At 41.2% G+C, this 14,716-nt stretch overlaps 1 long non-coding RNA gene and 1 other non-coding gene across 2 annotated transcripts in view; one reads left to right on the plus strand and one right to left on the minus strand.

The window, feature by feature from the left end:
- Positions 1 to 14,716, minus strand: part of LOC140455038 (uncharacterized) — a 321,983-nt gene that overhangs the window by 198,803 nt on the left and 108,464 nt on the right. The gene's annotated exons all lie outside the window — the stretch shown is intronic.
- On the plus strand, positions 4,649 to 4,721 carry trnav-cac (transfer RNA valine (anticodon CAC)). The gene has a single exon. It is a non-coding gene; the product is annotated as a tRNA-Val (tRNA).

Consider the following 14,716-nt stretch of genomic DNA (forward strand, 5'->3'; position numbering starts at 1 on the left):
ATTGAAGTTGCTTTGCTCCTTCTGCGAATCTTTTACAGTCTGGGTGATGTGATGCATTTGTATTGACCCACCTTCTGACAGAATTTTCCACTTCACTTCAGCCCGTCCTAACTTCGCTATCTGATACCATTCCCGTTGTCTGGGTGTTAAGCGCTCGTCTCAGACACAGACTACCCTCACCCAAAATAAACGCAAAACTCAGACACACTGTGATCACTGCAATATACCAGCCACTAAAGCGGACAGCTCGAACTGACAACCGGAAGCGGCAGAGACAGGCCACTATAAATGCCGGAAGAAACAGCACAGAAGCGCGTCACAGGAGGTTCCCAAACACTGAGGATGTCAACTAGACGAAACGTTTGCAAGACAAATTCCCAGCTCCACAACAGGGACTCTATTCTCTTCTCATGAGGAAGAATGTACTTATCTCAATCTGTGGAATTCCCTATTCAAAATGCGGTGGATGCCAGGACAATGAGCCAATTTAATGAAGAGATACAGATGTTTAATTTGCAATGAGATGAAGGGTGAGAGAGCAGGCTGGAAAATCCAGCTGAGACCGATGTGAGCTCAATCATCACCGTATTAAATGGTGGGGCTGGTTCTCCAGTGCCCAGTGCTTATCTTCTAACGGTAATAACTGGAAAGCTGAATCCAAAAATCACCAACTTCACCAAAGGAGATTTTCGGAAAATGACAGATAGTCAAGTGCATTAGCATACCAAGCTTAGATAGTGAGGAAGTGTGGAGGAGATAATGATTTTGCAATTTTAAACTCAGGGGAGAGAGTGATTTATGGTTTTAGACTGTGTGGTACATTCACACCGTCCAGAATACTCTGTTGTGAATATCTATCTTGTACTTTATTACACAGCCAAGGTCTCTGACAATGAAAACCAAAACACCCAGGAAACATCGCCTCCCCTCGTAATCTGATAAAAGAATTCTGAGAAGTCTGGTTGAACTTAGAACACAGATGGAAAGCTGGAAGATTAGATCCACTCCCAAGATCCAGTGCTTAAACAAAAGGAGACTACAATAGGATGAGGCAGGAGTTGGCTAATGTGGACTGGAAACAAAGACTTTATGGTGGGAAAGTTGACGGACAGTGCAAGAATATCAAAGCAATTTTTTGAAGTGCTCAGCAAACGTATATATCAGTGAAAAGGAAGGACTTTAGGAAGAGGAGTAATCTGGCGGGGGTGGCTCAGGAAATAAGGGAGTCTATCAAAATGAAATAAAATACATAAATATTGGCAAAGACCAAGGAGATTAGAAAAACTTTAAAGATCAACAGAAAGCGAGATGGAATTGGCGGAGAAAAGTGATTAATACCTGTCCCTTGGGCTGGAATAGCAGTTTACCCTGCTGAGGGGAACCTATTGTGTGGGGAATATATGGCCTCTGTAATTGCTGAAGTACTTAACTGTTACCATTGAGATAATCCTGATCAAGTTAAAAATCACAGCACACTCCAAAGGCTTGTACTTCAAAATAATCCTGTTGGATTACAACTTGGTGATGTGTGGTTTTTAACTTTGTCCACCCCACCACCGGCTCCTCGACATCAGAATCCTGAGAGATACCCCACTGAAACTGAAGCGCCTGTCAGATACTTGAGGGAGTCACAGGGGTGTGGGGGAAGGGTATGTGGTTTAACCACAAAGTGCTGAACTGAACTAGACTTTCTAACTGCCGTTGCCATGGAGATAATACTGAGAGACAGTCTCTATTCAAAGTCCCAAACCACAAAGGTATACGAACGGGAGCTGTACATCCGACAGGCAGGGAGTTACCTGATGCTGTCTGGAGGTATTTTGTATGTACACTATCCAGGTATCTGCCATGTCTCATCAATGAAGATTCAAAGAAGACCTCTCACAGTTCTGTGCCGAGTTATTCCTATCCAGCAGGGTTCAGGAATATGAGCACACAGCAGTCAGCCTTCACAGTGGAGGATACGAAGAACAGGGCAGTAATTGATAAGGAGACTGAGGAAGGTGAGGACCTAGATAATAACAATTATCGTGAAAGAGTTAGAGCTGGGCAAGTTAATGGAGCGAAAGGTAGACAAGTCTCATTGCCCTGATGGAATACAACCCAGGATACCAGAGTTAGTGGGAGAAATAGGAAATGCACTTAGAATTGTAGAATCTTACAGCAGAGATAGGCCCTTTGGCCCAAACTGGCCCATGCCGACCAGAATGTCCATCCACACGAACCCCATTTCCCTGCACTTGCCCATTTGCTTCTGACCCTTTCCTATCCATGTATTTGTCCAAATGCCTTTTCCCTGTTGTGAGTGTTCCTGCCTGACCCACTACCACTGGCAGGTCATTCCATATACATACTACCCTCTGTCTAAAACAGTTGCCCCTCAGCTTCCCTTTTATTCTTTCTCCTCTAACCTTAAACTGATCTAATCAAGCCGTCCAATCCTTGAGTTCCTGGGAAAAGGATGAGTGCATTCAGCTTATCCATGACCCTCATGGTCTTATACACTTCTAGAAAATAACCCACTCAGTTTCCTCTGCACTAAACGTAAAATCCTCAGTTGTCCAACCTCTCCCTATAAAGCAGACCCCGAAGTGCTGGCAACATCCTTTTAAATTGTTCTGCACTTTTTACTGTTTCATACAGGAAAATACATTACATTCATCATATTCTCACTATTTCCCCACGGTGCTGGAACCGACATGACAATGCAAATCGATTACAATCCATGATCGAGAATGAACTCCTTGACAACAATCCCGTTTTCATAGTGTTTCCCATGGTGCAGGTATACTTGTGTCTTTCTGGTTGTATGGTTAATTCTCACAGATACATTTGGAGCTGAAAGGAGTCTGAGAAGATAGACTCAGCTTACCATTGATTTTTGTCTGGATTGATGGGCTCTCATTATCTGCTGCGAAATTGATATTGTAGACGGGCACATCCCAGCAGCTGTGCGAGTCGGAGAGGGATCATGGAACCATTTTCATGTGACTTGGCATCTGTTGTTATGCAGGAGAGCACAGTTGGAAATGCAAGAAAATGGTGCGCGCGGCCGGCTGGTAGTGTGGCCGAGCGGTCTAAGGCGCTGGATCTAGGTTCCAGTCTCGAAAGGGGCGTGGATTCGAATCCTACCACTGCCATTTCTGCAGATCAACTCCAACGCTGCAGCTTGTTAAAATGCTGTTTCTGTCCCCACTGTATTGATGTTGAAAACAAAAGTAAAATGGCTTTGCTTCCCGGGGAATTAACTGTGGTGTGGGATAGTGCCGAATATTTCAAAGTGTCTCTGTCTGTCATGATCGTGTTCGCCTCCCGCGCAGAAAATCGCAAGCAGCTCTGCTGTTCCTGGCAAGTTGAGCTTGGACTGGAACCGAATGGAGACCGTTATTTCATCGCTGTTGTGAAACAAAGTCCTGGGGTGACTCAACTCGTCGTTATTTGGTTTTTTTGGCCAATGGAAAAACGAATTTCGATGTGATATGTTGTTGAATTTCTCCCATTTCCTTCGTTTCCGTCCTGGAGACATCGGAAGGGAAAGGTAATCTAATCGAGACTGTGATTGGTGAAATTCACCTTTTATGGCCCATTCTTATTAGGTTCTTTCTTTCTCTCTTTTCAGTATTGTCTGGGAAGTGGTGGTTCCCTAAGGTTGCAGTATGTTTGAAAGAGTAGTTTGGAATTGTCCTGTTGTTAGTTGTGAGATTACTTTATAAATCATGCCCTCGGACTGTCTCACATTTAGCATTCATGCATCTCTGTGTCTGAAAATGCATTAGGTATGCCAGCTTTGTTTGTGTTCCGTGTTAAATGCTTTCTGTTTTGCGATTCGCTCAATACTTTACGAGTTAACAGCGTTTCTGAGGAAACTTCCAGCTGCAAAAGTCCTTAACTGAGGATCTGGGAAAACAGAGTATGGCCAGTCGGAGCAAAAGTAAGGAAGTCGTTCCTTTCTGCAGTGTTTCGCAATACTACCTTTCCCGTGAGCAGTCGAACACAGTAAAGGATTGTGCCACAGACTGCGACGGCAAGCTCCGCTAAAAAGTAATCCTTTAAAGCAGGTGTAAGCAACACAACGTTATTGGGGGACACCGCGTGGAAACAGATACTTCGGTGTATCTCGTCCATGCTCAGCACATAGCCAAATATAAACAAGTCCGGTTCCCCAGTATTTGGCCCCAAACCCTCTCAACTCATCCTATCCAGAAACTCATGCAATTTTCTGAGCCTCCTCCGCTTCCTCTGGGAGCTCATTCCATACACGCACAACCTTCTGTGTGGGAAATGTGCCTCAGGTCGTTTGTCAATTTCAGCCCACTCACCTTAAACCTATGCTCTCGAGTTTTCAACTCACCCCAACTTGGGTAAAACACGTAAATACTCAGTTTCCAACCCTTCCATTAGATCATGTCGCAGTCGTTACGCTGCAGGGAAAGTCGTCCCAGCCTATTCCTCCTCGCCCTACGGTCCAAACATTGACGACAACCTTGCCAATATTTTATCATCAATTTCACGTGTCTTTTTTTTATGTTTTGAAGATGTCAATTACGGTGGACAACAACGAGCTATTGGAAACAGAAAGGTGAAACGAAGAATGGCTTCAACTTTCAGTGCTGGATGCCACTGCGCCGCAGGGCGGCGACCGCGGCTGGTTTCTGTAGTGTAGTGGTCATCACGTTCGCCTCACACGCGAAAGGTCCCCAGTTGGAAACTGGGCAGAAACTGCTTTGTTCTTCAACGGCAGCCTTTTACATGGACAAGAACGGAGCTTTCTTGCTTGCTTTCCCATCTGCAAACCTGCCTTCGAAGTTGCTTGAACAAATCTGCTCGCGTAGTGAAATGTAATGCAATTCCATTTAATGACTGTGCAAAGAATTGTAAAGTTTTTATCCAAGCTGGTTCTGATCATATGCCATTCTGTTTGAGAGTGTAGTTACCCCCTTCTGATCCTTCCACGAAAAGCAGTACCGCATTTGCATTCCTTGCGCAGGCGGCCCGGTTCAAAGACAGGGAAGAAGCTGATGTGCTGGTGTCACAGCGCACCACGGATTCCTGAACTTGTCTGTCTGTCAAATGTATCCCAAAGTCGTCTCTGAAAGGCCTCGTTTGGAAGCTGTCTGTCGTTATTCAACGTGCGAGAATTGGCACCAGAGGTCCTGAATCATGTTTTGGAGCAGTTCGCACTTGAGTGGCTCTTTCAATCAGCAACAGCAATGAAAGAAATTACACTCTCAGAGGAACCTCTGGACCTGTGCTTTCATGGTGTCGCTAGTATTAAGGTGCGCCCCGAGACCTAAGCCATGTTGAAACTGAAACGGAGGAATCGACAGAGAGGCTACAGAATGACATCACATCCATTTGGTTTTCTTGAAATCACTGACGAGCAGGAAAATGTAAAAGGGGAGAGCGAGTGGGGAAGTGAGGCGGTTGCAGCTCTGGAGAAACTCCTTCTTTGTGACTCACTCAGCAACCAGCCACGTGAAGGTGACTCAGAGGCGTGAGAGCTCTTCACATCGAGAACAAAAAGCAATCAAGGGCTGTTAGCACCTCTTCCGGAGTGGGGGTGGGGTGAGGTAATTACCTTTTGACTTTGTTACTATGTTGAGAAACTGCCTTTTAGATTGAGGTGAACAGAAACTGCATTTCTAATAAGCACCATGGAATTGAGTAAAATTTATTGAGTCGCTTCTAGTCGATTCCCACACAGGTTTCCAACTCAGTTGCTATCCATGTGGCTGATGTCCAGGAGTGAACATCTCTGCAGCAAATTGCACGGTTAGGGTAAAAGGCAAGGAAAGTGGCATCTCGAACTGGCTCCGAGGTCAGACCTTCCCACGATGCAATCTGTCGTTCTCGGATTGTAATGCGACCTCCGGTTTTAGGGTGGAGAACATTCTTTGGGAACCTTATTCTGCAAAACAGACACAGTGACTGAAACTATGCTGCACGGTATGATTTGGGACATGGCCTGCTCAGCTTTGTGCTTTTTCCCTGTAGTCCGGTGTGTTTCATGTTCCGTGTAAACGTGAAAGTTGTCCTGTTTCAAGCAATGGGTGAAATCATTGAGCAAACCAAGAATCGAAATTGCAGTAATGTCAAGCAGCTCGTGGTTATTTGACTAAATCATAACCGAACATATATTCTCACAGATATATTTGGAGCTGAAAAGAGTCTGAGGAGATAGACTCACCTTACCATTGATTTTTGGAAGCAAAGCTAATGTTGAATTGAAAGGCAATCATTCGACTCTTAGATATTTTCTAATCAACATTCAGAGCTACTCTGTCACAGCCCTATGCAAGGTGGGAATTGAAATTGTAAACGCTGATTTGGTAACAGCGACACGACCAGAGTTGCACAAGATTCCTTCATAACATTCCCAACCAAGCTGGGCAGGGCTGAAAACTCATCAGACGTTTATTGTGATAATTGGATTGAATTTAAATAGTTGGATACTGTGTGTAATCTACTGAAAATTCAGTAGTAATTTACAATAATGATGGGAGTTAACAAATGTCTTAATTAGACATAATTTTTACGATCACTTGTGGAACGACAAATTGACAGAATTGTGTGATTATTGTGCATTATAAATAAAAATGAATACAGTTATTCTATATGGTCATAAGTTTCTCATTTTCTGAAATGCAAATTAAAATGTTTTTGATCTACACGAAAATTGGAACAAAATGATCAGTTGGTCAATCAATGTGCCTATTCAGCTGAAGACAACTTTCATTCCTTCTGAAAATGTACGATTTCTAAGATGTCACCATTTCCTGTGATTGTTTAATGAAATAAAAGAGATGTGTGCTTCAAAATATTCATGGGGATTTAAATGATTTTGCACATGAAAAATATTCAACTGCTATTGTGATTAAAAACACAATAAATGTTAACATTGAAGTGATTTCCAATCAAACCAATTCAAAAGCGTTTCCAAGTTTAAAATGAAAAGCAATATTCAGAATGATTGAGAGATTGTACATTGCAATGCCCTTGCATTGGTTATTATATGAAAACATAGTTCCACATGTACACCCCTTACCGAATTGAACAATTATTAGGTGTTGGCAACAAATCGATTTGAAAACTTTTATTAATGAGTTTAAGAATAATGAGGTATCTCCTCTTACTATTCAACTGAATAATGTTCAAAAACGAAGAGAAATATTGCAGTGTAAAGTAACTGGTGTTCTCTGAATTTCAATGTCTGAGAAGACTGTGATCTTTCAAATGAGCAAAAGTCAGATATTTACAAATGATGCTGCAATGGCAATTCTTGATCTTTTGTGGGTGTATTGGTCTTATGAAACAGGTTCTAATATTGTAGTACTCACACTGAGAAATATGGAAGATATTAAAGGCACATTGTGCTTTTTATAAAGCCGAAGTTGAAGAATTGCATAATTATTGTAACTGATAATTGTTTCTAAAATCCTGATAGATAAATTGACTTAATATTTTGAATGCACTTTGCGCTGATGGCGATTGTATATTCATTAAGTTTAATAAACTGAAAATTAAAATATAAAACGAGGCTTTAATAATTAAAAAAAAACTTAGCAGCAATTGAACACAGTTCAACATTTTTTTTGATCGGTTCATGTCTATTTTATTAATGTAGCTTTAATCATGACAAATGTTTAGACAAATATAAGAACTAGGAAGAAAATAATTAGGCCGGGAAAGTGAGTATTATTATGAACACAACATCGAGTTAATGACATTTGGTACAGGGAGTCATTTTGCAGCAAATGACTAATAATTGTGTGATTATTGTTCATTGGCAACTAATGTTGGAAGAAAATAAAGCTATCTCAAAATGAAATTAAAATAAACATCATTTTGGATGTCACATGATTTGAAAAACGGAAATTGTCACTTAATGTGACATTTGAGCTGAAGAATCGTTCTTCCCCCACCCCCCAACCCCCGTAGTCTTATCAATAATTTAAAATTTAGTATTAGTTGAACTAGATGACAAATGGATTGTTTTCTTGCACACAAAAAAGTAAAAAAAAATTAACATGGAAATGATATCGCTCTGCAAGTAATCATTTCACAGATTTAAACTAATTTGGGTTTAAACTAATTTGGCAGGGGGATGGGATCCGGACTTGTAGTCCAGCAAGTAAGCTAGCTGTGTGTCAGGATGTCCAAGACTGTAGGGAGGCTGTGGAGAAGGTAGCACTGACAGGGACTACTTACGGACACAGAGATGAGCTCAAGTGCGTATACTTCAATGCAAGGAGTATCAGAAATAAGGTGGGTGAACTTAAGGCATGGATCGGTACCTGGGACTACGATGTTGTAGCCATCACGGAAACATGGATAGATGAGGGACAGGAATGGCTGTTGGAGGTTCCTGGTTACAGATGTTTCAGTAAGATTAGGGAGGGTGGTAAAAAAGGAGGGGGGGTGGCATTGCTAATTAGAAATGGTATAACGGCTGCAGAAAGGAAGTTTGAGGGAGATCTGCCTCTGGAGGTAGTATGGGCTGAAGTCAGAAATAGGAAAGGTGCAGTCACCTTGTTGGGTGTTTATTATAGGCCCCCCAATAGCAGCAAAGATGTGGAGAAACAGATTGGGAAACAGATTTTGGAAAGGTGCAGAAGCCACAGGGTCGTAGTCATGGGCGACTTCAACTTCCCAAATATTGATTGGAAGCTCTTTAGATCAAGTAGATTGGATGGGGCGGTGTTTGTGCAGTGTGTCCAGGAAGCTTTTCTAACGCAGTATGTAGATTGTCCAACCAGAGGGGAGGCCATATTGGATTTGGTACTCGGTAACGAACCGGGACAAGTGGTGGGCTTGTTAGTGGGTGAACATTTTGGTGATGGCGACCACAATTCTGTCACTTTCACCTTGGTTATGGAGAGGGATAGGTGCACACAACAAGGAAGTTTTTACAATTGGGGGAAGGGAAATTACGATGCTGTAAGACAGGATTTGAGGAGCATACGTTGGGAGCATAGGCTGTCAGGGAAGGATGTGGTGGAAATGTGGGACTTTTTCAAGGAGCAGATACGACGTGTCCTTGATATGTATGTACCGATCAGGCAGGAAAGAAATGGTCGTGTGAGGGAGCCTTGGTTGACGAGGGAGGTTGAATGTCTAGTAAAGAGGAAGAAGGAGGCTTACATAAGGTTGAGGAAACAAGGTTCAGACAGAGCAGTGGGGGGATACAGGATAGCCAGAAGGGACCTGAAGAAAGGGATTAGGAGAGCTAAGAGAGGGCATGAAAAATCCCTGGCGGATAGGATCAAGGATAACCCCAAGGCATTCTATGCGTATGTGAGAAACCTGTGAATGACGAGAACGAGGGTAGGTCCGATCAAGGACAGTGGTGGGAGACTGTGTATTGAGTCGGAAGAGATAGGAGAGGTCTTGAACAAGTACTTCTCTTCAGTATTTACGAACGAGAGGGACTGTATTGTTGAAGAGGAGAGTGTGAAACGGACTGATAAGCTAGAAGAGATATCTGTTAGGAAGGAAGATGTGTTGGACATTTTGAACAACTTGAGGATAGACAAGTCCCCCGGGCCTGACGGGATATATCCTAGGATTATGTGGGAAGCAAGAGAGGAAATTGCAGTACCGTTGGCAATGATCTTCTCGTCTTCACTGGCAACGGGGGTGGTACCAGGGGACTGGAGAGTAGCGAATGTTGTGCCCCTGTTCAAAAAAGGGAATAGGGATAACCCCGGGAATTACAGGCCAGTTAGTCTTACTTCTGTGGTAGGCAAAGTAATGGAAAGGGTACTGAGGGATAGGATTTACGAGTATCTGGAACGGCACTGCTTGATTAGGGACAGCCAGCACGGATTTGTGAAGGGTAGGTCTTGCCTTACAAGTCTTATTGAATTCTTCGAGGAGGTGACCAAGCATGTGGATGAGGGTAGAGCAGTGGATGTAGTGTACATGGATTTTAGTAAGGCATTTGATAAGGTTCCCCATGGTAGGCTTATGCGGAAAGTCAGGAGGCATGGGATAGAGGGAAATTTGGCCAATTGGATAGAAAACTGGCTAACCGGTCGAAGTCAGAGAGTGGTAGTAGATGGTAAATATTCAGCATGGAGTCCAGTTACAAGTGGAGTTCCGCAGGGATCAGTTCTGGGTCCTCTGCTGTTTGTAATTTTTATTAATGACTTAGATGAGGGAGTCGAAGGGTGGGTCAGTAAATTTGCAGATGATACAAAGATAGGTGGAGTTGTGGACAGTGAGGAGGGCTGTTGTCGGCTGCAGAGGGACTTAGATATGATGCAGAGCTGGGCTGAGGAGTGGCAGATGGAGTTCAACCCTGCCAAGTGTGAAGTTGTCCATTTTGGAAGAACAAATAAGAATGCGGAATACAGGGTTAATGGTAGGGTTCTTGGTCAGGTGGAGGAACAGAGGGATCTTGGGGTCTATGTACATAGATCTTTGAAGGTTGCCACTCAGGTGGATAGAGTTTGTAAGAAGGCCTATGGAGTATTATCGTTCATTAGCAGAGGGATTGAATTCAAGAGTCGTGAGGTGATGTTGCAGCTGTACAGGACTTTGGTTAGGCCACATTTGGAGTACTGTGTGCAGTTCTGGTCGCCTCACTTTAGGAAAGATGTGGAAGCTTTGGAGAGGGTGCAGAGAAGATTTACCAGGATGTTGCCTGGAATGGAGAGTAGGTCATACGAGGATAGGTTGAGAGTTCTCGGCCTTTTCTCGTTGGAACGGCGAAGGATGAGGGGTGACTTGATAGAGGTTTATAAGATGATCAGAGGAATAGATAGAGTAGACAGTCAGAAACTTTTTCCCCGGGTACAACAGAGTGTTACAAGGGGACATAAATTTAAGGTGAAGGGTGGAAGGTATAGGGGAGATGTCAGGGGTGGGTTCTTCACCCAGAGAGTGGTGGGGGCATGGAATGCGCTGCCCGTGGGAGTGGTAGAGTCAGATTCATTGGCGACCTTTAAGCGGCATTTGGATAGGTACATGGATGGGTGCTTAATCTAGGATAGAAGTTCGGCACAACATCGTGGGCCGAAGGGCCTGTTCTGTGCTGTATTGTTCTATGTTCTATTGTTCTATGTTCTAACAAGTGTTTGTATTGAATTTAAATGTCACCATAGCTGTAGGAGTGATTTCCCCTGACAGGGAATGAAGACTGAGGAGATCGGCAGAACTCAGGCAAGTGGAAGATGGCTACTCATGCTGCAATCAGTTAATACAGGGATCATCCCCCGAGGCCAATCTCGGACGGGAGATCCATGACACACTGTAACGTGTACAGTAAAAAGCAGTATTTTTACACACTTCCTGTATTACAATGTCCACATGCAATGTGGTTACAGTTCTTCCCTCCTTATATAGACACCCGATCCTGTAGAACACCTAATCTCAGATGGATATCGCTATGGATAGCTCCAGCTTCCTATTGTTTCATGTTGTTATACAAGTGCTATAATCTCCAGGCCTTGGGATCTCTCTGTGCATTGTATTTCCTCAGATTACAAAATTAATTGCTGCAGTCCTTTGGGCCTCTCACTCTGCCTTATTTACGATTTTCATGATTATGTAATTAGAAACTTTTTAAATGTTCTAAGCAACTTTAAAATAGTAACTATTTCTGACAATCAACCCCTGTCTGTTTCCCTGATAGCAGCTGTGGAAGTTAGCTGGGCTCTATCCGACAGTTGGTGTTTATTCATCCACTGAGACAATTATTCTTTCATTAAGAAAGTCAATGTTGGTCTTTTTTCTGTATGCTGGCATTCTCTTATCACTATCTGGAATATCACTGTCTAGAATGGCATACTTATGGACTTGGAGTACGATTGTACACAATGTTCTCTTTTTTACTTCAGACTGAAACAGACTGTTAGTCTTATTTATCTCCCTTCCACTATTTGTGTTTTAATTCCAAGGCGGCTTCTCGGGGCATCCCTACAGCAGTAAATCAACAAGGATTTCAGCACTAAAATAAAAATCAGCATTAGCTACCATTAGGAAACAGTACCACGCAATATGCTTACGTCACTGAGACTTAATTCCACACTTCAAGCCAACTATATTGGATTTGATCAATGATTATATATTAGATATAAGTAACAATTAGTGTTAAAACTGGTCACTGTAAACTTAAAATGATTAGAAATGTCATATTATTATTCGTAACATGTCGAATTGAACATTAATTATTGGAGTCTAAAACAATCAGACGTATCTTCATTTGCAAGGCCGAATATTAGTTCAATGATTTCAGTGAACATTCAAATGAAAAGATATCAGATATTTCCTGTCAGTGTTGGATGAGGAATCATTGCTTGGTTTGTGGTTGTGTTGACTTGGAATAAAACCTCAATTTTTCTTTGTAAAATTGGCAAGACGAAATAATGATTTAAATTGAAATATGAATCTCACGATATTTGTTACAAAACCTAAACTGAATTACTGTATGATTGTTGTACTAACAATGAATTGGTAATCTACTTTAGAACACTGACACATTGAGTGATTCAATATTTCCAAATGGGTTTGCTGTGATTTTGATTACTTAATAATTCGTTATCTGTGAACTGAGCATTAGAATGCTAGCATGATGTTTTGGAAAATACATTCGATATGCAGTCATTATTGATCGTTCAACATTCTCAGATACTCCTGCAATCTGTACTTGCTTTTTCAGTTTTTCTTCTGTAAAAATACAATATATAATCCATGCAACCTTTCATGTAATCAAGATTCAGACATTTGTGTCAGCATTACAAAGAAAATAATTCAACAAGGAACATGGGTATCATAGCAAAAAACAGTCGTCACCATTTACAGAGGAAAGTTTTAAACATTGTCTCTGAGTGAATACATGAAAAAGTTTAATGGGGATCTGTTACAATGTACTGAGCCGCAATTACATTTTTATCATGATGACTGGGGCGAACCTATCAGACACCTCGCCTATATTTAAAAAAAACATTTTACTATCAGCATCCTTAGTCGTAAATAATGAAGTCTGATTAATTGGGTGGGAATGATGTGTGTAAATTATAAGAAGGTATCTCTTGCATATATTTGGGATAGTGTGAAAGTGTGATGTTTGCTGTGGTTATTCATCTTGAGAACAATACAATGCTGACAAAAAGTTTTGCACTGAACAGTAATTAGGTGGCCTTGAATCCCATCGTGTGGCTTTATGTGCAGTGATTAATTTATTTCAAGAGCCTTGAGATATTTTCCATGATTTGTATATGATTAATAATTTTGTGACAAACATCCACATGTGGTCATGAGCTGGATTTAAAGAATCTACTGTGTTGGTGTGAAAACCCTTCATTATTTACATTTCCAAGAGAGGTGTATAATGCTCAGGCACTGGCTGGAATTCAAGGTGTAAGAAAATCTGATTCTTCCTGGAGCTGATTGATTCTAGCTGCTGTTTCATTGAGTTTGATTGATTTTGTATTTGTCCCGATTTCTCTGCCTGTAGGTGAATTTAGAACATCCAATTTCTGTCCAAGGGTCACTTCACATCACTGGAGAGTTAAAATATAATTCATATATTGTGATAACAATGACTTTTCAATTAAAGTTTGTGTTTTAACAAACAAAACGATTTGAAGTTTTCCGGGAATTTGCACTGATATTGATTAGATATTTATGAAGATAGATAAACTGGGAATTATAATCTAGTTGCAGGATTGTTGAATTGTTCAACCACAGACTTAAGAGTTTTATTTTTTGAATGATTTGGAGGCGCTAGTGTTGGAGTGGGCTGTGCAAAATTAAAAATCAAACACTAGCAGGTTACTAACCAACATGTTTCTGTGAAGAACTAGCTTTCAAAGCGCTGCTCGTTCATCAGGTGGTTAAAGGTGCAGCGATCCGAAAGCCAGTGCTTCCAAATGAACATGTTGGACTGTACCCTGGTGTTGTGTGATTTTTAACATTTTTTTTGGAAGGAATGTTTTCTTTATTCAAATCGACAGGCTATTCAAGAATTCTAACTCGCCTTTCGTGAGTTTCTTTTAGAGACCACTCATGTATAATTCATACAATTTTCACTGTAATCAGTATTTCAAATTTCCATCAGATCTAAGATGAAAATGAGGATCAATTAATGAGTACTTCCATGAATGGAAACCACAATAAATTCACTTTACAGAGGCAAGATTTAAATTTGATCTGAATAAGCAAATAAACATTTTGAATGGAAAATATCTGAAAATGCTTACATTTAAATTTGAACGAAGTCAAATTACTTCTTTTTGAAATATATGGCCTGAAAACATGTTTGAAAACATGAACAAATCAAGACTATCAATATGTCTTGCTGTCAGTGACCTTGGCCAATTGTCATAAAGAATAAATACCACTTTCAGCAACAAGTATCATGTGTAATTACTGAACTGAAAAGTAAGAGGATAGCTCTTGTATTTATTGGCAAGAATGATAACCAGATGTTTACTGTGGTTATTGCACTCAAAACAATAACATCAAGATCAATGGCTGTTAGAATCATTGGCCACTCGTAATGAAGAATAGACACTGCTTTGAGCAACAAGTATCATGGATAATTACTGAACAGAAATTTCAGAGAACACCCATTGTATTTATTGGCGGGAATGATGACCAGACGCTTACTGAGATGATTAATCTCAGGAACAATAAGACAATTACTCAGATTATTTCTTGAACAATAATTAGATGGTCATGAAGACCATTGTGTGGCTTTATGTATCGTGCT

This window comes from Chiloscyllium punctatum, chromosome 30 (assembly GCF_047496795.1).
Source record: "Chiloscyllium punctatum isolate Juve2018m chromosome 30, sChiPun1.3, whole genome shotgun sequence".
NCBI classification, from domain to species: domain Eukaryota; kingdom Metazoa; phylum Chordata; class Chondrichthyes; order Orectolobiformes; family Hemiscylliidae; genus Chiloscyllium; species Chiloscyllium punctatum.